The sequence below is a fragment of the Neopelma chrysocephalum genome, unplaced genomic scaffold (genome assembly GCF_003984885.1).
Source record: "Neopelma chrysocephalum unplaced genomic scaffold, ASM398488v2 Primary Assembly neopelma1_25, whole genome shotgun sequence".
NCBI classification, from domain to species: Eukaryota; Metazoa; Chordata; class Aves; order Passeriformes; family Pipridae; genus Neopelma; species Neopelma chrysocephalum.
The window spans coordinates 5,821,902-5,839,390 of NW_020897694.1; the positions used below are offsets into that span (position 1 = coordinate 5,821,902).

General features: G+C 42.7%; 1 protein-coding gene across 4 annotated transcripts in view; it reads right to left on the reverse strand.

Annotated features, from left to right (window-relative positions):
- ELF1 (E74 like ETS transcription factor 1) overlaps window positions 1-17,489 on the reverse strand; it is an 84,352-nt gene that overhangs the window by 51,000 nt on the left and 15,863 nt on the right. The window contains exon 1 of one of the 4 annotated variants that reach the window (XM_027674279.1): window positions 14,527-14,698. The exons of 2 other annotated variants lie outside the window; for them this stretch is intronic. The gene's annotated coding sequence lies outside the window, so the exon portion shown is untranslated. Of the gene's footprint in view, window positions 1-14,331; window positions 14,398-14,526; window positions 14,699-17,489 lie in introns of those variants that run through there. One more of the 4 variants, XM_027674282.1, reaches the window with a different exon arrangement.

Sequence of the window (17,489 nt, forward strand, 5' to 3'; positions counted from 1 at the left end):
CCTCCTGTGCCAAGGACCCAGAGCTGGATGCAGTACTCCAGGTGAGGTCTCAGAAGGGAAGGGTAAAGGGGCAGAATCACCTCCCTCAACCTTCTGACCACGCTGCTTTTGATTCAGCCCAGGATGTGTGTTGGCTTTCTGGGCTGCAGGTGCACCTTGTCAGGTCATGCCCAGCTTTTCATCCACCAGTACTCGGATGTGGGAGTATGGTGGTGTCTTTGCTTTTTAAGCCTGCATAGCAAGAGAGTTCTGAACCAACTGGCTGCCTTTTTTTAAAACTATGCCCTTCACCTATTTGTTCAGTATTACCCTTCCCCAAAAGCCACTGTTGGGTTAAATCAATGAGGTGCTGAAGGCTGCTTAAACTGGAGAAGGAGCATTAACACTATGAAGAGTACAGGCATTTCTGAACACCTGTTGAGGACATAACATGCTACAGACCTGAGTCATTTAAATGTCTGCAGAAAAAAATCTTAGGTAAAGAACTAAACAGAGAATACTGCATCTAAAATCATGCCTTTAAAACCTCTGCAAGGCGAGAGACTGCTTACGCAGTTATAGTGGAGAAGAACATTCACTCAAGCCATAATTAAAAATTAGGTAATACTTCTTAAGCTTCCAATTTTAATGCAAACATTAAATGAAATGTAACATATTCATTCAGGTTATTCTGAAAATGCATATGCTTCATGATGTTAAGCATAATTACAATAATAAACACATTAACTTGCAGCTATGCAGGATAAGACAGAAGCTAATATTCCCATGTCATTTGTACATTTTTGTTTTTACAAATCAGCGTAGCTTAAATTTTGTATTCTAAAGTATTTGCATGGAGTGGGATTAAGAAGGGAGACTATTTGTCTGGGGAATTTCAAACTAGTGAATTTGGCTATTAAGAGAATATAAATTATCTCCTGATTTGTTGCTAGACTAAGAATTCCCACCACGGAGTTTCGAACAGTGATGAAAAACATGATTGAAAGACCAACAAGATCAAAATAAAAAAAGCAAAAAGATTTCTCTTAAGACTGTTGTGGAAAAGAAGCAGGGTCTGCAAAGGTCCCTCCAGGGAAAGCAGCGTCTGGACCCGCCAGTATTTCTCATTTCGTAATGTCTGGGGAAGTGTTCGCTCTGAAGCCTAAGTCACTCTCATATGAGCACGCACCTGCTCCTGGGAGACACAGGAATTCACTGCTAATGAATTTGACACAGAATTTATGAGTGTTACATAAAAACACCTACAGAACTAGGGTATTCTGGAAACTTTTAGAGCTCCCACGAACTAGGTGTAGAGAAATTCAAGTCTCACCTCTTCCTCATTTCATCATTCAAGTTCCTGTGTCTTTTGCAGAACTAAATCAGGCATCAGAGGTGGCTGCTGCGCATGTGTCTGTGCTATTCAGCTGTAGCCTCCACCACAGGGCTCTGCGAACCAGACTGATCCCAGCTGTGGAGAGAAGTAAGGCAGCAGGGCTAGGGAAAACCAAATCACCTGGGGAGAACACAGAATTGCCCAGTCACCTTGGGCTAAGTTGTGTGCCCAACTTGGTCTCATTCTGCAAAAGGAAGCAGCGCAACCTCACTGCAGCCACTGGCTCACAAACCTGGAGACCTCTTTCTACCTCCACTTGGCTCTGCAGAGTGAGTCATACAGACAATATGGACACGCACTTGCCCCTTCTTTGAGGCACTGACCGGGACTGCTGCACAAGTACACCTGTAGCTCCCAAAAGAGAAACCCTGACGGTGTCACACAGCAGAGCCATTGAGAGGACATGCATCCATACAGCTTCTACCATCAGGAAACAATTTTCTCCTATAGCAGCTTTTCCCCCCCCTTTGACCCACAAGAGCAAGATTGTTCCTACTTTTCCTTCACCCTAAGAACCTCAAGCACTTCTCTAAGAAAGGACTTAGGTTGCCCTAAGTTTTCCCTATAATCAATGGGAGGAAAGGTAGGCTGCATCTCCTGGAGATGAAAGGCCCTTCCTTGGGTCACTTACCTGACTTGTCTAAATTATCAGGAGTTGATGCAGGCCCCAATGCACAGAATCACAAAATGGTTTGGATTGAAAAAGACCTTTAAAGATCATCTAAGTCCAACCCTGCTGCCATGAGCAGGGACATCTGTCACTGGATCACGTTGCTCACAGCCCCATTCAAGCCGAGCTTGAACATGCACCAGGATGGGGCATGTTCTTCTCGGAGCAACCTGTGCCAGTGCCTCACAACCCTCATTGTCAAAAACGTCTTCCTTATGTCCAATCTAAACCTATCCTCTTTCAGTTTAAAACCATTGACCTTTTTCCTGGCACTACAGGCCTTGGTAAAATGCCTCCATATTTCTTAATAAGTCTCAGCTATACATTGAAAGGCTGCAATAAGGTCTCCCTGGAGTCTTCTCTTCTCCAGGCTGAACAACCCCAGTTCTCCAAGTCTTTCTTTGCAGGATAGGTGCTCCAGCCCCCTGACGATTTTCATTTAGATCTCTGTGAAAACGAGCATACAGCATATCTGAAGTAAGCATTCCAGATATTTCCACAGCACAACAGCCTCCTCATGCAGAAAGCTCATCAGCAGACATCATCTCTGTTAGGAAAACTTCTGAATTATTGTAGGAACCAAAGATAAAAAGCATTCTGTCTACCACTTCTACCCTACTCTTTCTGCTCCCAGCACAACATTCAACCTGTACAGAGTCAAGAGGAAAAAAATGGGGGGGGGGGGGGGGGGGGAAAACCCCCCACAAAAAAAAAAAAAAAAAAAAAAAAAAAAAAAAAGGGGTGGGGGCAAACAAAACCCAAACAAAAAAACAAACAAAAACAAGGGAAAGCTGAAGTTAAAGTGGAAGATTAACTAGGACAACAAGCAAGGTAAAGCAGAGAGAGATTGCTTTACATAGTTTCTAAGTCATCCTTTAATTTATTCTCCACCCTCCTTTCTTTTTCTTCTTTTCTGTTGTCTAACATTTCATCTCCTGTGAAGTCTCAGTGGTTTGCTGTGACCATAGATAGAATGAATTCGTATCAGAATTGTGTGAGAGTGGGTAAAAAACCCAAAACCTATGTTTTTTTCCAAGATGTCATAGACTTCAGGCAGTTTTGTGGAGGTTTTACCATGTGTTTGCTCCACAGGGTTGTGCCCAATTGCACCTTTCCTCTCTCAAACAAGACAGTACTGAGAAAAATGGTGCTCAAAAGTGAAAGGGAAAAAGGTCAGCAGAAGCATCCTGTCACTGTGAAAGGCTTAAAGCACAGCTATATTAGAAATGCAAGAGCCGGTGCCTTTCAGAGAAGCAAAAAAAGAGTTTTACCCTTGTGGTGCTGGTTCCTGGCCCTGCAGAAACACAAGGGACCAGGAGCTCAGAGCTATGAGTGGTGACTGCATCTGTGAGAGCAGCTTTTCTGCTGTGTGTAGAACTTCTTGCGCAGAGTGCGATGCACAGCGCCTCATAACACAAGACAAGCCAGAAGAAAAAAATCAAACAAGAAAAAAAACCCCCAAACCCCTTACCCATCCAATCTCACTGCCCATACAACTTTTCTACTCTTCCCAACCCTAAGGAATGTCCCCCTCAGGCTGAGAGCCTCTATATTAAAGAGCACATAGTACAGAAACATTTTTGCACACGGCAAAGACATCTCTACTCAATGCTGGCTAGTCAGTGAATACAGTCTAAGGGAAAAACCCAATATTCTGGGAGGTACACTGTCATATGAGGAAGAAAAGAGCATCAAATCAGACAAAAAGGTTGAAATGTATCCGCAGTTTCAGTTCTAAAATAATTTTGATGTGGAAAGTACTTGGTTCTCTAAAATCTGATGCTGGGAGAGATATTATTTGAGTTCTAGCTATGTTATAATAAAGCGCATACCTTCAGAAATCATGCGATCTACTTAAAAAACATTACATTTATGTGGGTTTTTTGTGCACTTGTAAAAAGTTGTTTAACTGAATGCCAGAGTTGTCTCAAAACCACAGAGATCCACAAGTGTACTGAAATGAAAAAATTAACAATTAAAAAGAAAATAAATTACTCCAAAGATCACAGATTTTACAACAAAAACTCATCACGTCAAGTAATGTGGCAATTATCTGCCCAAAAAGATATTCCTGGAATTGCACGACTTTGATGCCCAATCTGCCCATTTCTCGCACTCACATAAAAACTCCCACTCTTGTAGCTATGGAAAATGAAACAGTGTACCTCAGCTGTCATTGTGATGATATCCTAACTCTCATGGTTACAATTCATGCTTTAAGAGTTCAAGTACTGCTTTCTGTTGAACTAATTAACTTCTGATCTTTACTCTCAGGTGTTTAAGAAGGGGCCAAAAACATACATGCACAGGTATGCTCCTAGGAAGACAGTTAGTTACTCAATGGCTGCCTGGGGCAGACAGCAGAGTTGTCATCTCCGGGTGCATCTGCTCCCCGGCTCGTGGTTTAACTGACAGGAAGCACAGCCAAAGATACTAGGACCCAGCAACGAGTGTTTCCTGCCTGCACAAACAGGTCTGCCCCCCATGCACGCATGTCCTCCTGCACGGGCCATGGTGTCCCATGAGGGTCAGAAACTCTGTGACACCCTCTGAAAAAAAAAAAATGAAGTAAATTAAGCCCATGCAAAGAAAGTCAGCCAGCAGTAATCATGTCAAGCATATTGAAATGTGGCCCCAGAAGGCCACCAAAGCAGGGTATAAAACACTGGTGGTCCATTTTCATCCAGCATGGCCCAGGACAAAAGGTAAGCCAGCTCTGGAGGTTTTAGAGTCTGGTCTTCCTCAAACAGGCTTGTACACTGCCAAGAAACCAAGTTACTTTACTTAACAGGCAAAATACTTTAAGATTTCCTCCTTAAATCTTCAGAAATTAACCACAAGCAGTAGCAAAAAACCCACAGTCAAATACAGCACCAGCATTTTCTAGGACCACCCCTAGAAAAGGGGACAGGTTTGTCCAACACTAATACCTAGAGTAACACACCTATCAGTGTTGAATTTAAATGCTGAAGAAGCATTTTGCACCCACATGGTAAGCACAAAAACCAACTGCTAGACAAAGCAGAACTTCAGTGAAAAGCAGAAACTCCAGCACAGCTATAATTTCTATGGTATCTGTATGTGAAGCAATATGCTATATGCAGCCCCTCTATAAGTAGTCTTCTGCTCAGTCTTAGGTTTCCCCATAATATCATCTGTCAGAAAACATCTTCTCCTTAGTCAGCCTAAAAACTACACTTTCAGGTAGGATTAGAAATTATTAAGATGGCTTCATATCCTTCCTTCACCAATGGCCAGCTGGTGGTATAAAACTGAGGAAAACTAATTTTGAGCTGTTATCTGCAGGTCAACTAAAGCAATGGAAGACACATCACTTGTGTGATTAAGTTGGAAAATATATCAACCAGTAGATAGTTAGCAAATTTAACACTATCATGTACTGCTATAGTCTAGGAGCATTTTCTATATAAACTTAAAAGCAGTAAAAAAGTCTGCACTGGATTTCATGGAGCTTCCGCCACATTTTAGCCTTCACGGAAATGAGGTGCTCCACCCTAACCTGCTCTCCGTCCTCAGCTCAGAACTGTTCAGAATAAAAATGCCTTCACATGGTGACTGGCACTGTTAGTAGAACAAAGTCAGAGATCTGCAATTTCCTGTAAATGACAGAGCTCCAAATTCTCATTTCTAACTTAGAAACCTATTCCGCAAGTAGGTTCCTCTGATAGACCACACTTTGTTTACAGCTTTCACATGCTCCCATCTGAGCTCTATGACCACCTAGGTTATTCCACAGAACTTCAGCTGTCCACTACTTCAAAAGACAAGACTACATCCCTGCATGTCACTGGGTGTTTGACCCCTACATGCCTTGAAAGTCAGAATGAAAGCCCTAAACTAGGACCCATCAGACACTAATAGAAAACTCGCTTCGGCAGCATTTCTGACATCCACTTAAGATGCATGTCCCAGCCTTGACAAGTACTCAAGTAATCCCAAGCAGCCAACAAATTAAAAAAAAAAGATACAAAAAAGTAATGATTGTACATAAGCCTTTCTGAACAAAAAACCCTTGTAGCATGATCTGAGACTTACTAAATTTTGCTGGATTGGCAAATGGAGAACTGAAAAAAAAAAAAGTATTTTCCATCTCAGATTCCAACAATACTATGTAGCCAACAGCATTTTGGAGATCTGCTTCTTACTTTTTAAGTCACATTGGTCATATCTTGCAACGTGAATCTTGCAGGATTCAGTGTTTTCCTGGGAAAACCAGGGTGGCAGATGCTGTAACTGGTCCAGAAACAGTTTATTCTCAAGCTGGATATTCATTTTAACCCTGTAAGTTCATCTGTGTCCTGCTACAGAACAATAGATTTCATCACAGCAAACATTTCAAAATTATTATACATATTTATTTTCACGGTGTATTACTACTGTACTAGCTCTAAGCATGACACATACAAAAATTTCTATTAACAAGCATAATGATATCTATTATATTGATCGTACATTATTAACTTAGGTAGAAATTTATTCCTCGGGACTGCTGCTGCATGGCACCAGTAAGGCACTTGCATGCTCCAAACAGCCTAACCTTGCATTTATTCTTCTGACTCAATTACAGCTAATGCGGGAGGAGTGGTCTCCACAAAACTGCTTTTCCTGCAGAACAGCTATGAGTTGACCTGTCTCATGTCTCTGCAACTAGTAGCCTCACTGCCTCGCTATCAGTGTGCTTTTTGGAGACGTAGGAGGGACCACACCTCACCAAAGCACTATGAAAAGAGAGGAGCATAAGCGAAACAGAGCTCATCGACAACCACCATATAGGCTCCCCGGACAGCAAGAAACAAACTGCCTTGACGGGTTTCTATTTGTTTTAACCAGCTACAACAGAGTGGAACATTATTTTTAATTCTACTGTGTCCCTTTAATAAACACCCCAAAGAAGACATTTTCCAGATAACTGAGGAATTTTTTACAGTGTTGACTTACTAAGCAGAGCACAATAACCAGCTATTCTGTTTGCACTATGAGGCAGTACAGTGCAATGAGTTAATAATTTATCACAGCATTGCTCACAGCAACTGACCATAATCAACTTGTAAAAATCTTCCTCATTCTCACATTTTTTTGTCTCAACTAGAATATGGCATCCTTAGAACTTCAGGTCTATCTGAACACTTTCTAGCTGAGGTCAGAGCTTTAATCTTCCCAAACACCTACTTTCCTCTTGGATTGTTTAAGGCTCAGAGCAAAGGTCATCATTTCATTTCAATAACCTGATTTGGCAGACAGGAATAACTAGAATATTTTTAAACAAAGCAAGAAGTTAACATTCTTTCAAAACTGCAGCAGTGCAGTTCTCATCCCTGCGTTTCCTTCCCCTTCTCCTCCCAGAAGGAAAAGGAACAAAAGAGCCCAAGCTTCTCCCTCCACCAAAAGCTTTTATTTGCACATGATCACCAAATAACAAGCAAACATCTTTTCCTCCCATTTTACATTACTGACACTTATGCCTCTACATAATTTTGGGCAATACCTAATTTATTAGTTAACACACTTCCTCTCATTCAGAAGCATATAGCTGTGGTTTTCAGACAATTCATTTGGAAAACAAGTTTTTAACAGAGTTTTGATGTGGAGTGTAGAAAAGAGTTAGTTAACCAGCATAATTATCACTTTGTTGAAGGTCTGGCCATGGAAAAATGGTCCTCTTCATTATCACTCTTATTTCTCAACCCCAGCTCTTACAACCTCCACAGATCCTCCACTACAAAATCAATCCCTAACCTGGTTCAGCCAACCAGCCTAGCAACTTCCTGTGGTGTGGACATCTAACTGCCAACTTGGCTCATCTCGGCTGAACAAGATAAGGAAGGGGTTGCTCACACAGTTTGGACTGCAGATTGGAGGGGAGGACAATAAAGTACTAGGAAACAACCTATGCTGTCAGTGAGGAAAAGCGAGGGTGCTACTTAAGTAGCACTGAGGTAGCTGGATAATGCTCCTGCCAAGGAATGATCATGCCCACCTCTGACTGTTTCACTAAAGGCACATTTTAAATTAGATTAGACCGGTGCAAGTTTGTATGCTCATAAAAACGTATGTCTAGAATTTAAATTGCAACTTTACCTCAACTACTGCAGCTTACTCGAGTCTTACCTAAGGGCAAGCTAAGGGCCTGGGCAGATGCTAAATGAGCTGTTTAAGGATTTACAACCCATCACCTCCAGGACAGTTCATTATCCAAGTAAAACCTGCTTGGCCCAGAACTCCCTTCTGTGCTTCAGGGCACATCCACATAAACCACTCCTATGTGGGTTTAATGGGATGCGCCACCAAACCACTGTGGAGGTTACAGACGCTGCCTGCACTTAGGAGCGAAAACGAGCTGCTGGTGTGAGGCTGAGGAACCTTCAGTGCACACATAAGCTCTGTAAGCACATGTTGTGTGAAGATACCAGAGACAGCATCGAGGCACTAGCATCATTCTCCCATCTAGCTAGTAAATACCAGGCTTGTTCATGACAGACAGCGTAACAGGTTCTCCCAAGCCAGTCTCTGTCAGAAAGCAAGCTGCTTTCTTCCCATAGTGGAGATTTCATCCCATCTAGAGATCCCCATGTAAGGCAGCAAAAATTAACCCACAAAACTTCCCATTCATTTTTTTATTTCTTTTTTTTCCCTGCCATGTTGCAGCACGTATGGATCAGTGATTCTAGGTTTCTTCTCTCAGGGCATTATTTTACTTAGCTAGCTATTTGCTAGTAATGTAGTAATAACTATAGTAATAACTTCTAACATCTCTCCCCTCAAATGCATACATTTTAAATTACCATATATCAATAAACGCCATCACATCTTTTCTGTTTATGAAGCCTGGAAGTACAAATTAACAAAATGCTTCCTAAGTCCACCTGAACACAGGACACCCGTAAGAGAAGCTCTAAACATTACAAATATCAGAATCTAGATACAAAATGTACCCTTTCTAACCATGTGGTTACAAAAGTATTAAACCTTTTCTGCAAATATCCCTATTATTGTGAAAAAAAACATTTGCAAGTCCAAGCTCTTATCTTGTAGTTTGGCAAAAGTTTTCCAACATTTCTTACTGCTGAGAATTATTTCTATTCCATTACCACTGAAACAACATTTAATATAGCTCATGTGAAGGACAGTATTAAAAGACAATTAGATTTTTATTAAAGCAAATGGTAGAACGTTGCATTACATCAAGCATTCATAGTCAGATGTACATATTTCAGAAGTGCACATTTAGAAAAATATTCTACCAAGAGCAACTTTCTTCTTAGTTTCTTCTCAGGAAATCCCTCCATGGTCCATTTTTAAATGGCCTAAATTAATGGCTTTCTATATGAGAATCACAGAATTATAAAGTAGTTTTGGTTGGAAGGGGCCCTTAAAGGTCATCTAGTCTACTCCCCCCACATTGATCAGATACCCCCAACAAGATCAGGTTGCTCAGATTACAGCCCCTTCAGACAAATTAAAACTGTATTTCACTTAGTTGCTTCAAAAGCAACTTATTTCTCTGTTGCTTTTAACTGATAATAAAAGAAATATTTTTTCTACAGAAAAGCACCAGCACTTTTTAAAATGCCACAAGCCATCCTCAGCAGTCAAACTTCAGACTATTTCTCAACACAGAAAGTTTCATTTTCGTTCATATGCCTAAACCACTTTTTTGTAAAGAAAAAAAAAACCAAATAGGCACTTCCTCTCTACAGTTCCTTCTTTTCTCTTTTTGAAATAAATAAAAGTTGGTCTTTTTTAAAAAAAAAACAAAACCAAACAGCAGTAGCACTCTCAGTAGCACATCGCCAAGAGCACCTGGAGCCCTTTCCTGGGCTCACAGAGCCCTCAACAAGCTGGTTCAGAGGCACTGCGAGACAGGGAAGCAAATGTGTGCAGTTTGCCACCCTTTGCCCTCCACGGCATGTAAGCTTCATAATTATTTTCTTGATAGCTAATACTCTCACTTGCATGCTTAATTTACAGGCATCGTGACAAAGCCTGAATAGCTACAAAGAGTAAATAAGTTTAAAGAGACTCTGGAGAGGGAGGAGAATAACAGCACAGAATGGCAAAGTACCAAGGGAATGGGAGTGGATAATGTAAACACCACCTCCAAGGGCAATGTCAGGCAAATTCTGTCTTCAGCAGACAATGTGCGAGCCCTGGTGCCTTCAAGACACAGTTATCATGAAAGCGCTTCCTAAGAGGATCATCTTCTGGTTGGAAAGACAACCTCCACTAAAAACAAACCATGTCATCGCATCTTTGGGACACTATTCTCATTAGCTCCAAAATTATGTAGTGCAGCACACGAAGCACGTACAAAGAGGAGAAAATTAACAGTATCCTTGTCAACTTGCTTTTAACTCGAAATTGAGCGTGGTTGAAAGAGCAAGTTAAACATTAATTTTCTAACAGTAGACAGCTCTGGGTATCACAAATTGTAACTGTAGTTTCACAATCGTATTTTTCTGCTTCTTTCCCCAGCTGCAACATAAAACTGGATAAACATCAAGTTAGCCAGGAAGTGGAGAACAGCAGAAGTGATTTGATATGAAGATTAGAAAAGCAAGGTAGTTTTCTTCTAACCTGTCAGCTTTATTAACTCTGTCAAAAGATCTCATGAAAAACACAAGTAACTTTACAGGAAGATGCAGCATGACAAAACAAAATATGCAGTCACAACATATAAACATATTTCTTTCTCTCAACAGCAGACAACAATTTGAATCAACCAAGCTCACCCCTTTCTTCCAATTCTGAACCTCAGTGTTGTGTGGGATGACATTTACACTGAGCCTCCTTATGAAGTCAAACCACAACCATGCAAGGTAAAGCAAATGTGGAAAGAGCTCACAATAGAAGCGATAGGACCATTAGTACACTAATGGTAACATTCAAGAAGTGCAGAACATTCCCCTCAAAATAAAAAATGTACTTGGTATATTCACACAGAAATGTTGACGATGAGTTAAATATAGGGTGTTCTAGAAATAGAGTAAAATGTCTAATTATAGAAACAGACAGTGACATTCAATCCATCTAAAATCAACTCTTTCCCACAGTTTCCAACCTATGCATTTAGCATTCCTAATCCTAGCAAATTATCTTAACCATAATATCCTTTCCCCCAATACAGAGAGAAATATTTTTTACATGCAAATTTAAGAATTGGAGGTTCTTTCCAGGCTAGCAAAACTACTATCAGTTTCACATTCAAGCCTGAACCTAGTACAAGTCACATGTGACCCAAGATGAGTGATCTCTTTAAGGACAAATAAATGTCCTGAGCTGAGCCCTCTGAAGATAGCTGGTTGGAGTTAAGGCCCAAAGCACATCAAGGTAAGAATGCATAAAGCTTAGACCCTATCTAATGGGATCCTTTCACAGACACTGATGGAGTGGGAAGCTTTGCCACAGGACTGGCCCATATTGAATAATAAATCGTTTTTATCTCTACACAATTAATCACATCAGATCGGGAAAGTGAAAATGTCTAGAGCCTTTCATATGGCTGCTGCAGACTTATGATAAGAAAAGGACTTAAAATTGCAGTATGTATAGTCTCTGTCAACTACTTTATCTGTGGAGAAACATTTAAGTAAGATTTAAGAAAGCAACATTTAAGTAAGATTTAAGGAAGCAAATAATCTCTAAAACACATCAGTGGCATTAAAATGATAAGCACAGTAAATCACTGGCATATGGTAGCAAAGTTTCAGCACTTATGGTGCAGATTGTAACCAAGGCTGGAAAGGTGAACTCCACCTTCTGCCACTCCTGTGCTGAATCACCCCAGTGGGGGAAAGTCCTTGCTCCTTCTCACACACCCAACAAAACTCCAGCAAGTTACCAAAACTGTCAGTGAAAACAATGAAGTCTGCAAGTGAAAGCTGAAAAATTTTTGCTAACACTTGCAAGAAGTGAAAGATGTTTTGGAGATCAAAGCCTCTCCTCTGATACAGAGGGAAATCCTCCACTTTTCTTAAATAGTCTTTCCTATCAGCTCATCAAACACAGTCCTACTGTAGTTCTCTTCCTTGGATATGGTTGTGCTGAAAGAGAGAAAAGCGTACTCTTATATACCTCATGTATTTGGGGTTTTTAATACATAAAGTGTCCAAAGAGTAACACACACGACTGAAGTACAAGTTCACAGCAATACCGAAACATCAGGCTATACCAGGCCAACAACATTCTTTAAATCTGGACGTTTACTTCTTTATTTTTCTCATTCAAGTGCCAAGACCATGGAGTTGACAATTCTAATATTCAACAGATGAAAAAAGAGTGCATTAAAAAAAAGACACTTCCGTAAAAGCATGGATTGGAAATAATGTTCAAGCTAACTGCCATCTAAAGATACCACTCCCACAGCTCATCTCTCAACAACCACAAACTCAATCCAAACTGAAAGATCCCTGCCTTAGGGTGTGCGAGGAGGAAATATTATTTATTTTTGGGGGGGGGGTTGGGAGACAAACACAGGCATACAAATAAAAAAAAACTAACAACATTTCTCTGTAACTTCAAATTCACTTCTCTGCCTGCTAGAAGATCTGTCCAAGCTGTCATCTGTAAGTCCTGGAGGACTTTCAAATCACTTTTTTCTAGCTCCGCCACTTTACTGCAGATGCTTCTGCACAGCAGCAAGAGAGCCTGAACATGGCAGCTTTTGCCTTCAAAGAGGAACTGCTTCTCCGTGAAGCCCCGGACAAGAGAAAGTAGCAGCAGCTACTTACCCTTTAGCACACAAAAAGACGTCTGCCCAAGATAAGCAGCTGCAGTTTGAGAGCTGACTTAAAAACTCGAGTTTTTAAGGCTCAATGTCTCAACAGGGTCCAATGCAGAAGAAAGAAGTGGAGAAAAGAGAGAAAGAAAGGGAGGGTCATGTTCTGCCAGTTCCAAGCATGGAACCCTAAGATCTGAAAATAAACGTCATGATGAGAAAAAGAAAGATGCAAATACGTTTAAGAATTTTTCAGGAAAAAACTTCTATCACTAATTCAGAACACTTTTTTCCAAGTGGTTCCTCTGTAGTTTTACCAGTTCCTCTGTGATATTTCAACATGAAACAATGCACCAAATAAATCTCCCAAACCCTTGCAAAACTTGCTTTTAGAAAGAAAAAAAGGCAAAATGTAAAATAAAAAGATGGTGGAAACACATTGTACTGTAAGATGCAGAAGGCAGAAATGGGTGAACACCGGAAAGGCTGAAGACAAGAGACAGCCTCACCCAAAACATGATCATTTACTTCATGGCTGCCTCCCTCTCTACCTCCCCTGCAACCAATCACAATATTAAGCAAGACTCCATTACACTTCTCAGATACAGGCTCCATACACTAAATGACCCTGGAAAGTATTCCCCTGTGCACAACAGTTCGAGTGCCCTGTCATTTAATTTTCAGTAAGAAGATATCGAATCTGATTTTTCAAGTGAAAGACTGAAATACAGGGTCCAAAGCTATATACTCAGACAAAACTTTTAAAGAATAACATTTCTGTTCAACAAAGAAGGTGGAAACACCAATTCTTTTTCAAAATACTGTGCTAGAGTTCAGAAGTACATAATTAGGAGAATCAAGGTGGTTTTCATCCACCGAAAGTTTAAGAAGCAATTTGACACACCACAATTACCTCCAGGATTTTCTTCTCCCGTTAAAAGTACCACTAAGCCCATTTTATAATTGGTCTGCCATGTACACCATCCCCACTGCTTTCATTTCTTAATCATTTTCAGGAAAAGGTGAGTACCTGCCCACATAACAACTTAACTCCTATTTTAAGACGCTGTTGAACGAGTCTGTTTCGGCAGAAACAGAACCTCAATGTAAGGTCGCGGGCGCAGAGGGTGATCTGTCTCTGCAATGACAAGCCTGCCATTTTAAAATCGCTCGGGACCACACCGGGCGAACAGCAGTGGAGCAAAGGTGCTCAAAGCCGCAGCGCTGATAGCCAACTTAGCCCGAATCGCTCTGTACCGTGCTCTGCTCCAAGCCAACCGGGCCCAGGTAATCGCAGCTTCGGAATAAACAAAATTCGTCTGCTGTCCAGTCCGCTGAGCGGCGGCTGGAGGGCTCGGGCCGGCAGCCTGCCTGACACCTCCGCACGCTTCAAAGGCGACAAAACTATAAAACACAGCAGAATTACAAACCAGCTGCCACACTCGTTCAGCAGCTGTTCAGAGCAGCACAGTGGCTGCCCTTTGCCCGCAGCAACAGGCTCAGCTTCAGGCAGCTTACCGCGCTGCTGCCCCGAAACGTCCCTTTACTCACGGTCTAGTTTATATTTTGTTTTTTTCCCCCGGTGCTGCGCTTTGCCAGAAGTTCCCTTTTCGCCGCAGTGCTCTTCCGACGGCTGTGGAGCGCTGCCCCGGGCGCGGCCGCACGTCGAGGCGGCAGAGCCGCCGCCAGCAGCCCCAGGTCGCCGCGTCCCCCCCGCCCGGCTCTCCCTCCCCGGGGATCACGTACCGCTCGGCCGCGGGGTCCGCGGCGCCGCCCCGGCCTCCCCGCAGCTTCGTGCAGCTAAAATGGCTCCTGTCGAGAGGGGGAAGTGGTGCCCGAGCCCCGGCCGGTGACTCACCGCGGGGCCGGGCGGCTCGGCTCCGAACGACACGACACGCCCCGGGCGGCGGCCGGCGCTTCGCCGGGCCCGGCCCGCAGGTGGCGGCGGCCCCGCTGCGCTGCCCGGCCCGTGCCGGCCGTGGGTGCGGGGAAAAGGGCAGCGCCGCGGCCGGACAGGGGCCGGCGGCGGCCTCGCGACCCGCCTCGGCTCGGCCCGGCTCCCTCGTGTGCGGAGCGTGCCCAGCGCGGCCAGGCCGTCCCGCCCGGCTGCCCGCCGCTGCCCACACCTCAGATCCTTACGAAACATCCCACCCCGCTCCCCTTCATGAGTAATAATTCACAGAATCAGTTAGGTTGGAAAAGACCTCTGAGATCATCGAGTCCAACCTTTGACCCAATACCACCATGTCAACTAGACCACGGCGCTAAGTGACACGTCCAGTCTTTCCTTAAGCACCTCCAGGGACGGCGACTCCACCACCTCCCTGGGCAGCTCATTCCAATATCTAATCACCCTTTCTGTGAAGAAATTCTTCCCTATGTCCAACCTAAACCTGCCCTGGAGCAGCTTAAGACTATGTCCTTTCCTCTCATCCTAAATTAAATAAACAAACATGTTTCTGTGGAACATCTGGTATTTTATACCAATGTCATCTTGCTCACGCCAAAGTGGTTATCCCCTGAAAAAAAGTGAAACTCAGGAGGGCCCAAATTGCTCAGGGAAATTTAAAGTGCAGTGTCCAATGGAGCACTGACAGGCAGCCAATGCCAGAGCCAAGGTTCTCAGCATCCCCAGTAAATTTCTGATATGCTTTTCATGTTCTTTAAACAAACCCTCGTGCCTAATAAACAACACCCTGAAAGCCACCCAGCCCACAGCAGCATAAAGGCTTGGGATGGGCTCTGCATACACACTGGGCACTCCGAAAGGCCTGACAGACATGTAATCTTAAAAACATGGCGCAGAGGGTGAGGACAGAGTTACTTCCACCTTATTTTGTGGCATGGGTAAGTGCACACTCTGTTTGCAGGTGGCAAGTGCACTGGTTTTCCACAAATTCCCAGAAGGGCAGAGTCCAAAGCAGCATGCCAGCTGTAAGGGAAGGCATGGCACAAGGACCCAAGCCCATGCAGCAAATGAGAGGGTGTAACTGCAGGCCAAGAAACTGGGAAGCAAGGAAGCAGCAGAGGCAACCTTTCAATGAGCAGGGAAGACATGAGTAAAAGCCTGAAACTACTTCTAGCAAACACACTGAAATAAATCCAATATGCTTAAGCGCAGCTATCATTAACGCTCCCAGTAATAATTAAACAGTAGTCCCACAAATAATGTGTTGAGCAAAACTCACTGTTTTATGGACATTAAACATAGGCAGTAGTTGGAGATATTAATTACTGAGAAGAAAGTTTCGGGGTCACTTTCAAGTAATTTAGTCCCTATGATACCTGCATGGCACTTTAAAGCAAAATTAGGTCCCAGTTTATTGTTTAAAGAGCAACTACCCATGTATGATTTTATTAGCTGTAGTTTATTATCTTATTTTTGCAGCCTGCTTTAGTGGAAAATCTGGAAAAAGCAGCAGCAGCACATTTTTTACGACTTACTGATTAAAGGTATCAATTACTAAAGTATCTTCACTACAGCTCTTATCAAAATGTCTTCATTTGTATTTCTCAGGTGAAAAAAGACCACAAGGAGGAAACATTGCATTGTTACTTTAGTCCCTATGTATTTTCCCCCTCTTGCAACAGATGTATATTCCTTCTCTCCAACAACTTAAGACTAATCCAATCTTACACCTAAAAGCATTTTTTCTTGTGCCACAAAACCCTTTGAAAATCATGGGGCGTGGAGGGAAGAAATCTGACCCAGGTGCACAGCAGTTACAAGGAACTGTAACATTGGCACGGGGAGAGTGCCATTTTAATTATTAAAGAAAGTCTAATAGTTATGTTTTAGAGGGGAAAGAAACAACACAGTCTTATCCAGGCAATCAACTAAACTGAAAAATCATTTAGTAGAAATGTATGAGCACAAGCTATGAAAACATTTTGCTGTTTCTAAGCTAAATATGGAAGCCATATTTTCGTAAAAGCATATGTTAAATGTAAACATATTTAGCAAGAGAGAATGCAGTTGGATGTTCATCCCTGGAACCGCAACAGGTTTCTTGATAATTATAATTTTGGCTTGAAGAATAAGTGACCTTGCCCATTGCTGGGATGAGTATTTCCACAAAACTTAGATCACTGCTTGCCCAAAAGACATAGCTAGACACTGACCAACAGCACAGCTTAAGCCAATTTAAACAGCTTTAGCCCTCTACTCCATCCCAGCCTCATATTCCTCACACTGAGCTACTCCCCCCACTGTTTCCCAGAGCAAATATTTGTGCAGCCGAGCAGCGTGGCAGAGTGTAAAACCCAGCAGCAGAAAAGTTAAGACTGGACAAATAAATAAATAATGCATACTACAATTTTCACATTGCTGTTGGCTCCAGCTCCCAGAGAAACACATGCCAAATCACACCCCAAGGGGAGCACTGCAGCCAAGCAGGCTTGGGGTAGCAGAGATCTGGATGTACCTCTCACTTCTGCTGGCCTCAAGCATGACACCAGGCAAGCTGCTTCTCTTTTTACACCCTCGTTTGGTAATTACTGCCTTCCTTTGTAACCGGCTTTGAAACCTATAGGTCTGCAAGGATGGGATGGGATGGGGTGGGATTGGATGCATCACCAGGAAGCACAGGAGCCGACCACAGCAGCACTCTTGCACAAGGGGCAGCATGAGACTCTGAAGCCATGTGAGGACAGACTAGAATGATGTGCACTGAAGGTTTCCTGCCCCATGTGAAAGACATACATTTTAG